This window comes from Delphinapterus leucas, chromosome 6 (genome assembly GCF_059928025.1).
Source record: "Delphinapterus leucas isolate spDelLeu-1000000601 "Yukka" chromosome 6, BTC_Dleu_Yukka2, whole genome shotgun sequence".
NCBI lineage: Eukaryota > Metazoa > Chordata > Mammalia > Artiodactyla > Monodontidae > Delphinapterus > Delphinapterus leucas.
In genome coordinates this window covers 63,554,748-63,572,301 of record NC_143134.1, presented here as the reverse complement: position 1 = coordinate 63,572,301, position 17,554 = coordinate 63,554,748, and the positions used below count along the sequence as shown (strand labels likewise).

The 17,554-nt window shown below is 44.2% G+C and overlaps 1 long non-coding RNA gene across 1 annotated transcript in view; it reads right to left on the bottom strand.

The window, feature by feature from the left end:
• Nucleotides 1–1,715: 1,715 nt before the first annotated feature.
• LOC111174678 (uncharacterized) overlaps nucleotides 1,716–17,554 on the bottom strand; it is a 412,027-nt gene continuing 396,188 nt past the window's right edge. Inside the window, exons 10-11 of the long non-coding RNA XR_002644542.2 lie at nucleotides 13,186–16,809; nucleotides 1,716–12,449 (exon numbers count right to left, since the gene is read on the bottom strand). This is a non-coding gene — a long non-coding RNA (uncharacterized LOC111174678). The remainder of the gene's footprint in view (nucleotides 12,450–13,185; nucleotides 16,810–17,554) is intronic.

Sequence of the window (17,554 nt, the reverse complement as noted above, 5' to 3'; positions counted from 1 at the left end):
TAGTATTTGTTTTATGTATTTGGGTGCTCCTATATTAGGTGCATATATGTTGATGAGCGTAAAATCTTCTTCATGTATTGATCCTTTTATCATTATACAGTGTCCTTTCTCTTTCTCTGTGGCCTTTGTTTTAAAGTCTATTTTGTCTGATGTGAGTATCGTGACCCCTGCTTTCTTGTCATTTCCATTTGCATGAAATATCTTTTTCCACCTGCTCACTTTCAATCTGTGTGTGTCCTTTGCCCTAAAGTGGGTCTCTTGTAGGCAGCATACTGTAGGCTCTTGTTTTTTTTGTCCAATCTGCCACTCTGTGTCTTTTGATTGGAGCATTTAGTCCATTGACATTTAAGGTAAGTATTGATAGATATGTATTTATTGCCATTTGAAACCTTGTTTTCCCGTTGATTTTATATTTCTTCTTTGTCCCTTCCTTTTTCTCTGTTTTTCCTTTTGTTGCTTGATGATCTTTTGTTTTATATTTATGTTCTCTTCTTTTTTGGTTTTTGTAAGTCTGTTGTATGTTTTTGATTTGTGGTTACCCTGTTTTGCAAGTGTGTTAACCCCTTCCTATATCTACTTGCCTTAGACTGGTAGTCATATAGGCTCAAACACATTCTGGGAAAAAAAGGCCTGATTTTCTTATTCTCCTCCCCCACATTTTTTGATTTTGATGTCCTCTTTCACATCTTCATGTTCATCTTTTGTTGTTCACTGTGGTTATCATCACTTTCACAGAAAAACTTTTTCATTTTTTTGTTTAATCTTTGTTCTGGCTTATTTAAGTGATTTATGTTCCAATTGTAATTTTCTCTTTCCTATAGATTCTTACTTCTTTTCTATTTAGAGAAGACGTTTCTTTTTTTTTTATCTTTTATTTTTTGGCCATGCCACATGGCCCGAGGGATCTTAGTTCCCCAACCAGGGATCGAACCCATGCCCCCTGCAGTGGAAGTGTGGAGTCTTAATCACTTAAAGGGAAATCCCAGAGAACCTTTCAATATCTACTTTAGGATAGGTTTAGTATTGCTGTATTCTTTTAGTTTTTGCTTGTCTGAGAAATTCTTTTTCTCTCCTTCTCTTCTAAATGGTAATCTTGCTGGGTAGAGTATCCTAGGTTGCAGATTTTTCCCTTGTAGGGCTTTGAATATATCTTGCCACTCCCTTCTGGCCTACAAAGTTTCTGTAGACCATTCAGCTGATAGCCTTATGGGGGTTCCCTTATATTTAACTGTTTGTTTTTGTCTTCCTGCCTTCAGAATCCTCTCTTTTTAACTTTTGCCATTTTTATTATAATATGTCTTGGTGTAGGTCTGTTTGGGTTTATCTTGTTCGCCATCCTCTATGCTTCCTGTACCTGGATATCTGTTTCCTTCATTGGGTTTGGGAAGTTTTTAGCCATAATTTCTTCAGATATATTTTCGATCCCCTTTTCTCTTTCTTCCTCTTCTGGAATCCCTATTACGTGTAGATTGGCACACTTCATATTATCCCATAGGTCTATTATATTGCTTTCCTTTTTTTTTTTTTTTTTTTTTTCATTTGGCTTTCTGTGTTCTGTCCCAATTGAGTGACTTCCATTATTCTATCTTCCAGGTCACTTTTCATTCTTCTGCATTATTCATTCTGCTCTTCATAGCCTTTAGCTCAGTTTTCATCTCTGCAAATGAGTTTTCTAATTTGTCTTGGTTCCTCTTTCTAGTTTCTTTTTACAGTAACTCTGCCTTTCTGTCAATAGTCTTTCTTAATTCCTTCAGTATCTTCATTATCCCCTTTTTGAATTCAGTGTCAGACTGAAGAGGTCTGCTTCATTGTTTGTTCTTTTAGGGGAATGCTCTTGGTGTTTTAACTGGAAGTGGTCCCTCTGCTTCTTCATTTTACTTATATTTCTCTTATTCTGTGAGTTTAGGAGAAACAATTATCTACTTGGCCTTGGAGGGCTATTTATATGTGCAGGCATCCCTGTGTAGCTTGTGAGTTTAGTATATTTGGTGCGAGGGCTATTTTCACTGTGTATATCTGGCGCCTCTTTCCTCAGCATGTGCTGGTCATTATCCCTTGCTAAGGGGTATGTAGATGTGGTGGCTGGTGTCCAGTTCTGGGGTTCTCAGCTGAGGTGGCAGCTCAGGCGCACCACCGGAGTATGGGATGGGAGCAGAGGTGGCTGACGACCACTCCTGGAGTTTGGGTGGGCGGCGGCTCCTGACCACTCCAGGATTCCACAAGGGTGGCGGCTGCCTGCGATCACTCCAAGGGTCTGGGAGGAAGGTGGACGGGGGCCTGTGACCAGTCCCAGGGTCCAGGTGGGCACGGGTAGTGGCTCATGACAGCCCCTGGAGCCTATTCAGGCAGTGTCCTCCTGCCCTCTGGGAGCGAGTGCACCCAGGGAAAAAGACTACAATGTGGTCCTGCCTCTCCCCTCGTGCACCCCTCAAACAATGGCAACTGACCTCTAAGGCAGCCCCAGCTTCGTCCACGTAAAGCTCAGCCGTGGTCACACTGGATTCCAGCATCCCCAGTCTGTCTCCACATAGACAACCCCAGTCCTCTCCCCATTTCTGATCTCCAAATCCCAAATTCCAGCATGCGGCCCGCTCCAGAAGAGTGAGTCAGGCTGGGGACTGCAACGTGGTGACACTGACCATCTGTGCAGTTCTTCCTCTGCTCTGGCTGCCACTAACTGGCTGCTGTGCTCTCCCTCAAGGATCTGAAGCTCCCTTTCTGTCCAGGCCAATCTCCTAGCCAGCTAAGGGGCTACCCAGGGGGCAGGAACTTTCCCTATTTCACAGCTCTCTCCCAGGGCCACAAGTCCCATCCCAATTCCTTTCTAACTTTCTTTTTTATTTCTTTTTTCATTTTTCCTCCCTGGTTATGTGCCGAGTTTCTTGCCCTTTCAGCAGTCTGTGGTCTTCTGCCAGCATTCAGTAGATATTCTGTGAGAATCATTTCACACGTAGATATATTATTTTTAAATTTTTATTGGAGTACAGTTGATTTACAATGTGTTAGTTTCAGGTGTACAGTGAAGTGAATCAGTTATACATATATGTATATCCACTCTTTTTTTAGATTCTTTTCCTATATAGGTCATTACAGACTATTGAGTAGAGTTCCCTTTACTATACAGTAGGTCTTATTAGTTATATATATTATATATAGTAGTGTGTACATATCAATCCCAATCTTCCAATTTATCCCTGCCTCCCTTACCCCCTGGTAACCATAAGTGTGTTTTCTACATCTCTAACACTATTTCTGTTTTGTAGATAAGTTCATTTGTACACTGTTTTTTAGATTCCACATATAAGTGATATCGTATGATATTTGTCTTTCTCTTTAGGACTTACTTCACTCAGTATGACAATCACTAGGTCCATCCAGGTTGCTGCAAATGGCATTATTTCGTTATTTGTTTTGGCTGAGTGATATTCCATTGTATATGTGTACCACATTGTCTTTATCCTTTCCTCTACTGATGGACATTTAGGTTGCTTCCATGTCCTGGCTATTGTAAATAGTACTGCAGTGAACATTGCGGTGCATGTATCTTTTTGAATTATGGTCTCCTCTGGATATATGCCCAGGAGTGGGATTGCTGGATCAATGGTAGCTTTATTTTCAGTTTTTCTAAGGAACCTCCATACTGTCCTCCAGAGTGGCTGTACCTTTTCCGTTCCCACCAGCAGTGCAGGAGGGTTGTCTTTTCACCACACCCTCTCCAGCATTTGTATGTAGATTTTTTGATGATGAACATTCTGACCAGTGTGAGGTGATACCTCATTATAGTTTTGATTTGCATTTCTCTAATAATTAGTTCTGTTGAGCATCTCTTCATGTATCTTTGGCCATCTGTATGTCGTCTTGAAATTGGGTTGTTTGTTTTTTTGATATTGAGCTCCATGAGCTGTTTTTCTATTTTGGAGATTAATCCTTTGTCCATTGCTTCATTTGAAAACATTTTCTCCCATTCTGAGGGTTGTCTTTTCATCTTGTTCATGGTTTCCTTTGCTGTCCAAATGTTTTAAGTTTCATTTGTTTCTTCTTGTTTTCATTTTCATTTCTCTAGGAGGTGGGCCAAAACGGATTTTGCTGTGATTTATGTCATAGAGTGTTCTGCCTAGGTTTTCCTCTAAGAGTTTTATAGAGTCCAGTCTTACATTTAGGTCTTTAATCCATTTTGAGTTTATTTCTGTGTATGGTGTTAGGGAGTTTCCATTTCATTGTTTTACATGTAGCTGTCCAGTTTTCCCAGCACCACTTATCGAAGAGACTGTTTTTTCTCCATTGTATATTCTTGCCTCCTTTATCAAAGATAAGGTGACCATATGTGCGTGGGTTTACCTCTGGGCTTTCTATCCTGTTCCATTGATCTGTATTTCTGTTTTTGTGCCAGTACCATACTGTCTAGATTACTGTAGCTTTGTAGTATAGTCTGAATTCAGAGATCCTGATTCCTCCAGCTCCATTTTTCTTTTTCAAGATTGCTTTCGCTATTCAGGGTTTTTTTTGTTTCCATACAAATTGTAAAATTTTTTTGTTTAGTTCTGTGAAAAATGCCATTGGTAATTTGATAGGGATTGCATTGAATCTGTAGATTGCTTTGGGTAGTATAGTCGTTTTCACACTGTTGATTCTCCCAATCCAGGAGCATGGTATATCTCTCCATCTGTTTGTGTCATCTTTGATTTCTTTCATCAGTATGGCATAGTTTTCTGAGTTCAGGTCTTTTGCCTCCTTAAGTAGGTTTTTCCTAGGCATTTTATTCTTTTTGATGTGATGGTATATGGGATTATTTCCTTGGTTTCTCTCTCTGATCTTTTGTTGTCAGTGTATAGGAGTGCACGAGATTTCTGTGCATTAATTTTGTATCCTATAACTTTACCAAATTCATTGATGAGCTCTATTCGTTTTCTGGTGGCATCTTTAGGATTTTCTATGTATAGTATCATGTCATCTGCAAACAGTGACAGTTTTACTTCTTCTTTTCCAGTTTGGATTCCTTTTAGTTCTTTCTCTTCTCTGATTATTGTGGCTAGGACTCCCAAAACTATGTTGAATATTAGTGGTGAGAGTGGACATCCTTGTCTTCTTCTTGATCTTAGAGGAAGTGCTTTCAGCTTATCACCTTTGAGAATGATGTTTACTGTGGGTTTGTGGTATATGGCTTTCATTATATTGAGGTGGGTTCCCTCTATGCCCACTTCCTGGAGAGTTTTTATCATCAATGGGTGTTGAAATTTGACAAAAGCATTTTCTGTATCTATTGAGATCATATGGTTTTTATTCTTCAATTTGTTGATGGAGGTGTATTACACTGATTGATTTGTGGATATTGAAGAATCCTTGCATCCCTGGGATACATCCCACTTGATCACAGTGTATGAGCCTTTTCATGTGTTGTTGGATTCTGTTGGCTAGTATTTTGTTGAGGATTTTTGCATCTGTATTCATCAGTGATGTTGGCCTGTAATTTTCTTTTCTGTGTGATATTTTTGTCTGATTTTGGTATCAGAGTGATGGGTGGCCTCATAGAATGAGCTTGGGACTGTTCCTTCCTCTGTAATTTTTAGGAAGAGTTTCAGAAGGACGCATGTTCGCTCTTCTCTCAATGTTTGATAGAATTCGCCCGTGAAGTCATCTGGTCCTTGATTTTTGTTTGGCAAAAGCTTTTAAAGCACAGTTTCAATTTCTGTACTTGTGATTGGTCTGTTCATATTTTCTATTTCTTCCGGGTTTGGTCCCAGAAGGTTGTACCTTTCTAAGAAATTTGTCCATGTCTTCTAGGTTGTCCATTTTACTGGCATATAGTTGCTTGTCGTTGTCTCTTATGATCCTTTGTATTTCTGCGGTGTCAGTTTTAACTTCCTTTTCATTTCTAATTTTATTGATTTGAGTCCTGTCCCTTTTTTTTCTTGATGCGTCTGGCTAAATGTTTATCTTATCAAAGAACCAGCTTTTAGTTTCATTGATCTTTGCTATTGTTTTGTCTCCATTTCATTTATTTCTTCTCTCATCTTTATGATTTCTTTCCTTCTATTAACCTTTGGTTTAATTTGTTCTTCTTTAGTTGCTTTAGGTGTAAGGTTCGGTTGTTTATTTGAGAGTTGTCTTATTTCCTGAGGTAAGATTGTATTGCTATAAACTTCCCTCTTAGAACTGCTTTTGCTTCATCCCATAGGTTTTCGATCATCATTTGTCTCTAGGTATTTCTTGATTTCCTCTTTGATTTCTTCAGTGAGCCGTTGGTTACTTAATAACACATTATTTAGCCTCCATGTGTTTGTGTTTTTTACATTTATTTCCTGTAATTGATTTCTAAATGCATAGCACTGTGGTCAGAGAAGTTGCTTGATATGATTTGTTTTCTTAAATTTACCAGGGCTTGATGTGACCCAAGATGTGATCTATCCTGGAGAACGTTCCCTGTGCTCTTGAGAAGAAAGTGTATTCTTCTGTTTTCAGACAGAATATCCTACAAGTATCAAGTAAGTCTATCTGGTCTAATGTGTCATTTAATCTTGTGTTTCCTTATTGATTTTCTGTCTGGATGATCTGTCCGTTGGTGTAGGTGAGGTTGTTAAAGTCCTGCACTAAGATTGTGTTACTGTCCATTTCTCGTTTTATGGCTGTTAGCATTTGCCTTATGTATTGAGGTGCTCCTATGCTGGGTGCATAAATATGTAGAATTGTTATATCTTCTCCTTGGATTGATCCCTTGATCATTATGTAGTGTCCATCCTTATCGCTTGTAACAGTCTTTAAAGTCTATTTAGTCTGATATGAGTATTACTACTCCAGATTTCTTTTGATTTCCAGCTGCATGGAAAATCTTTCTCCCATCACCTCACTGTCCGTGTGTGTCCCTAGGTCTGACATGGGTCTCCTGTAGACAGCGTATATACAGGTCATGTCGTACTACTCCGCCATCTTGATAGCTACCCCCAAGATTTCCGAGTTATATAATTAAAATCTAATCTATGACTGTTAGAGCATAGTTATTAATAATAGCAGACAGGTGTGGTCTTTTAAGCAAACATCATCCGAAAATTAGAATAACATTATGAACATTATTTTTTCATAATGCAATTTGCTTTAAATAATTTCTGCCCATGACTAAGAAATTAAAAACAAAATAGAAGGCTGTGATTTCAGTGGCAAGAGGAATTTCTAGATTACATGTAAAGGGATAGTTTTTATCTATCTGAAAAGTATTGTAATGAAATCTAAATTCAGAGTCTGTTTAGACACGTGATGGCATATATTTCTAAATTGGGTGACCTTTCATCTCCTATTTCTACCACCACACCATTAAAATACACTTATTATATTACTTTAGGCCAGAGGACAATGAATAGAGAAGTTGAGCTTCTCAAGGGGTAGGGGTGTGAATTTTCTCTGTACCTATAATGTCAGAAAAATGAATGAAGTGTTAATTCTGCAAAAACCTGCTAAGTAAATTTGAGAAATAATAACAGCTACATGTTTTCACTTATTGCTGTGTCCCAGGAGCTTTTAAAAAAACTTAGGCATAAAATTTAATTTTCGTGGGCCACAGTTTAATTACCTCTAAAATGAAGCTGTAGAAAGAGATGATGTAAAAAGGCCCTGCCCAGGTGTCTCCTGGAACTATATATGTAAACAGAACAGCAATGTCCACTCTAGAGTAAAATGACTCTTCCTGGCAAAACTTTTCACTTTATTGGAAACTTAACAATTTTTAAGCCACATTCATATTTGTTGCCTCATTAAATCCCTCCATCAAACCTATGAGGCAGATTTTATTACTTGCTCTTAGTGTGTGAATGACTGGGATTGAAAGATTCTTGACTTGACCACGGTCATCCATCAAGTAAGTAGAAGATAACTGAATACTGTCTTGTTTAGTCCGAGACCAGTTCTTTTGCCTCTATACTAATGGCTTTCCTTGTTTTTATTTTCTGGTTTTGAATTATATTTGCATTGAACATTTTCCACTCTCACATTTACTTACATTCTCTGGCTGTTTTATGTTCATACCATTTATTTCCTCAATCAAAATTTCTCTTGTTTGTATATATGTGTGTCTTTCCTAGTTTAGTTCCTACATTGCTCTGCACATAGTAGGTAACTAATAGAGGCTTACTTGGTCAGCTTTATGTTTAGATAGTTTTGCTTGGAAATTTGCTATGAATTACAGGAGGTTGAACTGCTCAAATATATGAAAAACTCAATTCCTCTTCAAAAAAAATATATCAGGTGGCCTATAGATCCTTACTAGGTTGTTAAATTAGTCTTGATTCAGCTCTGGTAAAGCCTGCATTTTTGAACTAGTTGGGTTATTTCATTTGCTTTCACCGCCTGGAATGTGACAAGACCTTTTAGTCTTCTCTGGGCTTTAATGGTATTCATGGAAAAGCAGACTAAATTTTTTTAAAGCGAATGAGGTGTCAGCTTCCTTAGTGACTCATTTTCTCTTTTGTCTGTCACTATTTTACATTCTCTGCCTCAGAGCCACTACAGAGTAACCAAATTGTAAGAGGCTATTAAGAGAGCATTTGGGAACCTCATGAAAACACTTAAAAAAAAATCAGAACCAGGACTCAACATTAATTTTAATATTTTCCTCAGTATCTAATTTCTATCTCCACATTTACGTCACAGAAAGATTGCATATTGATGACAGCATTCACCAGATGATCTTTCAGCTTCTTCAACATTTTACCACTTAGGCTCGTCTAACACTCTGGTGAAATATGTTTTAGACAATAGATGTGAATAGGCTGACTGAGCCTCTGCCCACTAACAAACACTTATTTGTAGTGTTCTAAAAGGAAAGAGATCTCTTTGGCCGGTGTTGTCTGAAGTTCTTGTATTTATTTCCATAATTTGAGTAAGCTCCTTATTAAAATGAAAATATTTTGACTTGATGTTATTATACTGATCCACTTATACATAAGCATGTAGTAACCAACAACATATGAGCAGCACCCTGGGGAATGGATGTTGATGCCCTACGGAATTTGTCTCCCAGCAAAGGTCCACATGGGGCACAACTATCATGGTCAGGCCCTCTCTTCTCTCACATACTCTGGTGTGAATATTTTGATAACCACTAGATCTTTGGCATTGAGGAGTTACCAGTCCTGTTGTTGACTCTGTTAGCAATTGCAAAGGCTCATGACATGTAGACATTTGTAATTTTCTCAGGCACAACACAACCTTACATAACAAATTTTATGACTGATGTGGATAAGTGAAATGCCTATTTGGTAAAGGGGTCACTTGCTTGAAAAGGGAGTATCTCCTATCATCAAAAATCCTGGGGTTTTTTCATGTTATTTTGTAATTTCTGTTTGAATTTCTATTTCCATTAAAGTTTTGGCTCATTGTTTTCTTAATTTTCAAGCAGTTTAGATTTTTTTCCAGGTCATATTTTTAGAGGGTAAATTTTTATTATGTTTTTCTAATTTTCATTATGAGTTGAGAAAATGGCTTGTCTCTAATTTTTTTTTTTTTTTTTTTTGCGGTATGCGGGCCTCTCCCATTGTGGAGCACAGGCTCCGGACGCGCAGGCTCAGCAGCCATGGCTCACGGGCCCAGCCGCTCCGTGGCATGTGGGATCTTCCCGGACCGGGGCACGAACCCGTGTCCCCTGCATCGGCAGGCGGACTCTCAACCACTGCGCCACCAGGGAAGCCCTTGTCTCTAATTTTGATCCTTTCTGTTCTTGATCTTCCTACACAAACATACATATGTATAAACAGTATACCCAGAGTTCATTAATATCGGGCCCAGCCGCTCCGTGGCATGTGGGATCTTCCCGGGCCGGGGCACGAACCCGTGTCCCCTGCATCGGCAGGCGGACTCTCAACCACTGCGCCACCAGGGAAGCCCTTGTCTCTAATTTTGATCCTTTCTGTTCTTGATCTTCCTACACAAACATACATATGTATAAACAGTATACCCAGAGTTCATTAATATCAGGTCCTCCTTTTCCATACTTTGTGGTCTACTGAACTGGTCCCCTTTCTTTGAGATAATGACTAAAATACATTAGTACTGGAAGTATTATATATTAAGCTAAGTCTATTCTTCCTCCCTTCCTTTCTAGTTTCCCTTTAATGGCTTTTGAATGTATAGATTTTGGACTTTCTATGTCTTAATAATAGACAATTCTGTTACTTATGTACTCTTTGCATCTCTCTCATTTATTGAGTTTCTTCTTTAACTTCCGAGTATTGGAGCTATCCTCCAATTTTGTTATTTTCTACTTCTTGCAACCTCCATGTTGTTTAGATTTTTCCTCCACTGCTTTAAGATATTTTCTGTGGTATCAAAATTTTTTATTCTTAGAAAGCTTTGTTTGAGCTACTTACTGTAAGGTCGGATCTTAACAAACGGCACCGCGAAACAGAGGAAAGCTTCAAGTGAGCATTATTAGGGAGCGCTCCCGGGCGAGGTTCAGTGGTCCGAGAGCAAGGGGCCAGAGAAGTCGCAGCCGGGCGAGGGTTGGGCAAGATTTTATAGGGGAAGAAGGGAAAGGGGTGTGGTGAATCTGAGAGGGCGCAGGGTATTCCTTATTTGATGGTCTCTTTGGGTATGGTGGCAATATCCGGTGCCGGTTGCATCAGTCTTGGGACCGTTAGTCCCGCCCCTCGAAAGGCGGGAAGGCTGGGTGGAAAGTCCCCAGGTCAGTTCCTGGAACTGGGTGGTCCGGAGAGTTTCGGTCTGATGCAACCTGTGAATCTGATTGCGTTCCCCTGCCTCGGGCCAGCTGGCCGTACCTCCCGACATCTTTGGTGTAATGGGGCAGCGTTCTGATCTCTGGCTACTTCATGCTGAATGGGGGCGTCGAAAGGGGAGTGGGGCGACCAGAGGTCTGAGGCTTAGGGGAGACCAGTGGGGGGGTTCTGTAGGAAGCAAGGTGTAAGGACCGAGGAGCACTTGGTTTGTGGCCACCCTAGAGACTTCCTCCATGCGCCTGCAAAGGAACCTAAGAAAACAGGGAGCTTAAGATTGCTGTTAGCCAGGTAGAGAGGGTGGATCGCCACCAGTTGGGGAGGCAGACTGTTGGTGTTTGCGTTGGAGTTCTTAAGCGATGGAGGGCGTTTACGTTGTCTTCAACGAGTCCTGTTTCACCGATGTGATAGCAGCATTCCTCCTGTAGGAAGAGGCAGGTACCTCCTTTGTCGGCCATCAGGAGATCCAGGGCTTGTTGCTTTTGGAGGGCAACTTGGGCTACGGAGGTGATCTGGCGCTGGAGGGAGGTGATGGAGGCGGCAGAAGCCTCGATGGCTAGCTGGAGTTTGTTCTAGGTCCCGGGATGTTGAGACACTGTGAGTTAGGGCTCCTCCCCTGATGCCTGCGACCATAGGGAGAAAGATGGCCCTTTGGCCCTTAGAGAGGTCGAGGGCCTGCGTGAGTGCTATCAGTTCAGCTCTTTGAGAGGCTGTCCCTTCTGGGAGGCTGTTAGCCTTGATAATAGTTGAGATAGTTACCACCGCATAGGCTGCCTGTCGGCACCCATCAGGACCGAGTATCGACCTGCCATCTATGAAGAGGGTGTGGTCCAGGTTTGAAAGAGGGGTGTCAAAGAGTCCCTCTCTCGGCGGGCTGAGGGCCTCTATGACTTGGTGACTTGGGGGCAGGAGTGGGAAGAGGAGGTCCTGGTGCCAGAGATAGGCAGGAGAGAAGCCAGGTTCAGGTGAGGGGAGAGATCAAGAGAAATAGCTGGGTTTTCAATGAATAGTAGGTGGAACTCCTGGCTGTGGGAGGGACCCAGGAGGGAGAGAGACTACTTGTGGCCTAGGAGGTCGACCAGCGGGTGGGAGGAAAACACGGTTAGTGGGTGGGCCAGAGTCAGTTTGAATGTTTGTTTGGTCAGTTCGGCTGCTGCTAGGGCCCGAAGGCATGGTTGCCATCCCCGAATGGAGGAGTCCAGTGGCTATTCTGGCCCGTTCATCCACAAAAAGGTGAAAAGGTCCGTTTGGGTTGGGCAGAGAAAGGGGAGGAGAAGATATCAGAGCGTTACGGAGGGTGAGAAAGGCCTGTCGAACGGCGGAAGGAGAGGTGAGGGGTTCTTGAGGGGTTTCTTTAGCGGCTACATATAAGGGTTTAGCGAGGAGAGCCAAGTTAGGGATCCAGTGTCGGAAAAATCCTATAAGGCCCAAAAAGGAGAGAATTTGTTCTGCTGTTTCCGGAGGCTGGAGTTCACGGATAGTCCGGGTGTGGTAGGGGTAAGGTGGAGCCCCAGGTAGGTTACGGAAGACACAGAAAACTGAGCCTTGGCTGGGGAGACCCGATAACCGTGAGAGCCAAGGTAATTGAGGAGATCTGCAGTGTGTTGTCTTGAGAGACGGGCTACAACGGAGGAATTCATCTACATATTGAAGGAGTGTGTTGGGGGCAAGGGAGCAGGAAGTGAGGTCCCGTGCGAACGCCTGACTGAAGAGGTGAGGACTGTCGCGGAAGCCCTGGGGAAGAAGGAAGTATGAGTATCTGGATCCGTCCAGGTAAAGGCGAAGAGGAAATAGGAGTCGGGATGTAGGGGGATAGTGAAAAAGGCATCTTTGAGATCCAGAACCGTAAAGTGGGTTGTGGATGGGGGGTATGGGAGAGCAAGGTGTATGGGTTTGGTGCTACTGGGGGGAGAGGAATTATGTCCTCGCTGATTATGGGGGGAGAGGAATTATGTCCTCGCTGATTAGTCGCAGGTCCTGGACCAGGCGATAATCCCCAGAGGCCTTGTGGACAGGTAGGATGGGGGTGTTGCAGGGAGAGTCAGAGTCAGTGGGGATAAGGAGTCCCTGGTTTAGGAGTCTGGTGATAATAATAGGTTGTAGGCCCCTAAGGTGAGTCTCAGAGATGGGAAAGTGGGGCCTTGATGGAAATTTGGAGGGGGCCTTTAGGTGGATGAGGACGGGGGAATGGGGGGGGAGGGTTCTAGAGACAGGCCGAGAAGAGGAAGCAGGAGTTGGGAGGAGGGGACCTTAGGGTCAGGTCTAACCAGCTGCAGGGAGGCCCCTAAGTGGAAAAGGACGTCTCGGCCTAGCAAGGGAACTGGGCAGGATGGTCTGACTATGAAGGAATGAGTAAAAGGGAGTCCTTCGATATGACATGGGAGTGGACCGGTCTGGAGTGGGAAGGAGAAACTGGCCCGGAGGACCGAATAGGTGGCCCCCGTGTCCACCAGAAATGAGACGGACTTACCCGCTACCTGTAGCGTTGTTACACTGGGCTCGGCGAGGGTGATGGGGGGGTCTTCGAGTCCAGGCGCCGTCAGTTGTCAGCCAATCCCAGCAGTTTGAGTGGTAATGCCGTTGGGTCAGCCTGCCCCCTGCGTGGAGACACTGAGGGAGGGCCAGTCGTAGGGCAGTCACTCTTCCAGTGGCCCGTTAGCCCGCAGCTGGGACATGGGCAAGCCCAGTGGCCTTCTTTTCTGCACTTGAAGCAGGACCCCGGTGGGGTTGCCTTTTGCAGACCCCTGTCCCTGCCAGGGTGTCGGGATCCAGCCAGGTGTAGAGAGTTAAGGCCTCTGTAAGGCGATTGAGAAAGATAGCTGGATTTTCGTTAGGTTCTTGGGTTATCACTTCCTTATGGGTGGCAGCCTGCAAGCCAGCCAGGAGGCATTGGATTATGAGGTCGCGTTTACGGCGGCCACCTTGGCCATCCTGATAAGGCCAGCCTGGATCGGTGCCAGGTACATCAGTCGCTCTGACAGGCACGGAGTTGTCGGTAAGGTGAACCTGATCTGCGTGGTTTCAGGCAGCAGTTTGAATTCTTTCCCTCTCGTCAGGGGTCAGAGTAGAAGATAGGATCACAAAGATGTCGTGCCAGGTTAGATCGTAAACTTGAGAGAGGTAGCGAAGTTCTCTGATGTAGCGGGAAGAGTCGGCAGAAAAGGAGCCCAATCGCTTTTCTATTTGAGAGCACTCTTGGAGGGAACATGAACTCTAACTAATCCTTCTGCTCCTGCTACCTCCCTCAGAGGGCATTTGGATCTCGGGAGTTGTGAGAGTGCGTATGTGCACCACTGGCAAAGCAAAGGGCGTGGGAGGAGAAACCGTTAAGGGTAGGCGGGGGAGCAGTTGGAGGGGCCCGAGCGGGTTCGGGAGGAGGAGGGACTGCTTCAGGGTAGGGTGGAGAGGAGCTCTGGAAGGGGGAGAGGTGGGAGATTCCGGTGGGTTGGCTAGTGGAGAGGGGTCATAGTCAAAGGAAATTAGGGGCTTGAATGTAGGAGATGTCTGTTTGGCAAGAAGGATCTGGGAAGTGGAACAATCGATGCAGAGGGAAGGGCGGGAGCGCAAACACCAGAAGGCCTGAACATAGGGGACCTCGGACCATTTGCCCGTCCTGCGGCAGTAATTATCCAGATCACGGAGGATGTTAAAATCGAAAGTCCCTTCAGGAGGCCATTTGGATTTTTGGATTGAGATTGATTGTCTAGGGGATATTGTGGCCAGGCCACAGTGGGATAGAAAATAAGCTGTCGGCGACGGAGATCTTGGGAGAAACCGAGGGCTGTAAAATTATTGGCTAGGAGACACCCCACGGGCGTCTTAGGATCTGGTTTCGATTGTGAGGTTCCCATGACCCCCAGTCTGTCCCTGAGTGAATGGAGAGGGAGAGAGGCGTCCCTGGTCTCAGTCTCCAATTCACGGCAGGTCGGAGGGCGGTCAGGCGATTGGGACGTCTCCACAGTTGCCCGAGGCCCGGAGAGAACAAGGGAGCGGGACTTACCCTGTTTTCTGCCAGATCGGGTGGATGAGTGGAGGTTCCCTGGTTGTCTCCTGGGGGAGGAGTGGCCTGTGCGGTAACCCGCGGGGCTTGGTACCCCTCCCGGGTTTCGGCACCAAATGTAAGGTGGGATCTTAACAAACGGCACTGCAAAACAGAGGAAAGCTTCAAGTGAGCTTTCTTAGGGAGCGCTCTCGGGCGAGGTTCACTGGTCCGAGAGCAAGGGGCCAGAGAAGTCGCACACCCGGGCGAGGGTTGGGGAAGAAGGGAAAGGGGTGTGGTGAATGAATCTGGGAGGGCACAGGGTATTCCTTATTCGGTGGTCTCTTCGGGTATCGTGGCAATAATATCCGGTGCCGGTTGCATCAGTCTTGGGACCGTCAGTCCCTGGAACTGGGTGGTCCGGAGGGTTTCGGTCTGATGCATTCCGGTCCCCTGCCTCGGGCCAGTTGGCCTTCCACTTACATTTCCTAATTATTATCCTCTTTATTATCCTCTGTATCTGTCTATCAATCAATCAGCGCCAGTCCTTTCTTTCTTTAGTACTGTGCACACTTTTTTTGGATTGAGTTTTCTCTGTCTGGTTGATGAAGAAACTTTTTAATGACTCTACTATGCTTTTGTTAGCCTACAAAGCCAGCTTAAAGTCTGAGCTAGTTATTGAAGGACACTGTGTTGGGTAGAAACAGGAACCCTTGCTGAAGAGGCTGCCTGACACTTGAGTCGAGTCTCCTAATAGTCTCTCAGCCTGCGGACAGTAGGCCTCAGGCCATAATGCCAGTTCCTTTATAGTGGTCCGGGGCCATCAGAATGCATGTAGACTTTGCAGGTTCCCACATCAATGTTGTAGTAACTTACTTACTTACTCCATTTCTTATGCCTTGAGGCTGTCTCTCAATGTTGTGGTGCTGACTCCAAAAGATCTTCTGTTTGTCTTGTAGATCTGTTTGTCTTGTAGAGGAGCTGAGGTTGCACTGGTACCAACAAGCTGGCAGTGAGCCCAAGTAGAAGGTTAAATTGGAGTTGTGAGGGTTTGGGAAGAGAGGTGCATCGTAGGTCCTATTTTGGTTGCTGCAGTCACAATAGCAAGTGGGAAAGCCATCGTTCCTACTCGTACGACTCCTGTGTGCTTACGAGGGGGAAGGAAAATGTAACTCATGTGTGAAAACGTTAATCTCAGCTAGTGATGTGCTATGAAGATTATCAACTAAGAATAAATAAATGATATAAGATGTCTGGGAGATGTCAGAGTTGCATATACTTGGATCAGGATCATGAGGGAAGTGATCTGAGATAGATAGGTAATAATAATATAAGGTGGGAAGAACTGAATGCGAAAGAGCTAGACGTACAAAAGTTCTGGAGAGAAACAAACATTCAAGGCATAGAAACAGCATAGGCAATAGCCCCCCAATAGGTTTTGTGTTAGAATTCAAAGAAGGAAGGCCAATGGAGTTGAAAGAGAGTGCCCTGAGCATAGTGGTTGGTACAGATAAACGCAATGATATCTGAAAAAGGGATGAAAATGTCTTCTGTGGCCTTAATATAAAGCCAGTTGCAGGTGTCAGCATTAAATACAATACAAACGATTTCTGAAGAAAATAGTAGTGTGTAACTCTGCAAAAAGGTTGTCTTTCTTTAGTAAAATAGAGAGATACAGACTGCAAATTTGGTTATCTTATCAGTAAATATACAAAGCTCTCTGGATAGAATGGAATGTTGAGCACCAGGATATATAATTCCTTCCAAACATGTCAGACAGTTTCATACTTTGTATCCTATTCTCAGGTGACTCCTTTTGATTGGTAAACACTTTTTCTTTTCATCGTCTTCAAGAATCAAGACCAAAATGGAGAGGCAGAAGAACCAGGCCTCTATCCCCTCCCTGACAAAGATCAACAAAGAAACAGCTGTCCACAAAGACTGGCAGAGCTCCGGAGTCCGTGTAGAAAAGCAACACAGCAGGACAGAAAACCAGAAGAAGGGCATGACTAAACAAACAGAGAAGGGAGACAGCTTCATCTTGCCTGTATCATCCGTCCACCAAGCTGGTACTGCTTAGCCCCAAGAGGGAACTTCCCATCTAGAAAGAGTTTGCTGCAAAAGGAAGAGCATGGTGAGTAGTAATTAGCTTCCCCAGGCTTTTGGGACACCCAGTGAAGGGCTTTCTATGGTTTCACCCCAGGCAAGCCAGCAAAGCCGAGGAGATCTTATTATAGAGATGACTAGCAACAAGAAAGAAAACGGTGGCTACCGATAGCAGCCATGCAGCAGGAGTGATGGTGGATCACAGTGACCTGCTCTATAGGATGACGATACTAAAGGGGCCAGCAAGGTCACCCCAAAGAGAGCTCTCTTATTTTACCTGCTTTTACCCCACAGATATTTGCATTTGCTGACGTCAGCCCAGGGCTCTGTGTAAGACACCAGTCTAGAACCCCTACCGCAGACCACCTGGCGTGCACTCTGGACAAGCCTCTGCACCCACCACTGTGCAAGTCCCGGAGTGGAAAGTATCCACCCCCAGGAGAGCATGCCTATAGCCAGGGCCCCTGCAGCTGCCAGTGAGCCTGTAGTTGGCCCCACCAATGATGTGGGCCCCTTAAGCTGTCCCCCATAGCATAGCCGAGTGTGTGCGCACACTGGCTCTGGACACCACCACATTTGCCTGCCCCAGTTCTTAGCTGCTGAACTAAGAGGTGCCACTGAGGACACATCCCCACTGCGTTGCAGTGCTTACCACAGTTGTTGAAGTTGTTGATTCTGTGCACCACAGAGCAGAGGCCCGAGATCTCGCAAACCACCGGCTCTAATGCCAAAGCACACCCCCCACGCTTGCAGC